This window comes from Limulus polyphemus, unplaced genomic scaffold (assembly GCF_000517525.1).
Source record: "Limulus polyphemus unplaced genomic scaffold, Limulus_polyphemus-2.1.2 Scaffold956, whole genome shotgun sequence".
NCBI lineage: Eukaryota > Metazoa > Arthropoda > Merostomata > Xiphosura > Limulidae > Limulus > Limulus polyphemus.
Window position 1 is genome coordinate 45623 of NW_013666566.1, and position 357 is coordinate 45979.

The window sequence follows — 357 nt, forward strand, 5'->3', positions numbered from 1 at the left end:
TAATTAGGATATCTCTAAATGATCAGTTAGATGTTTTTCTTTGTTTTGTTTTTCTGAATGTTACTCCAGTACAAGGATAGTCTCAACAGTATTTTCTGTGAAAGACCATACTCTCCCGAGGTGCTTCGGGAAGTATTGCTTGTCTAAACAAAATCTGTGTGATGTGTTTCAGAGCTGCCTTTTAAACATTTCTTTAAGTATCATGTATTGACCAGACTTTGAATATTTCAGGAGATAAAAGACACTAGAAACCCATTTCTCCTATATTCTTCTTAAAACATGTATATATATTTATATATATATATACAGATTTTGTTAAACAAGACCGATGTCTGTAGGTTTACTTTCTTCTTAGAA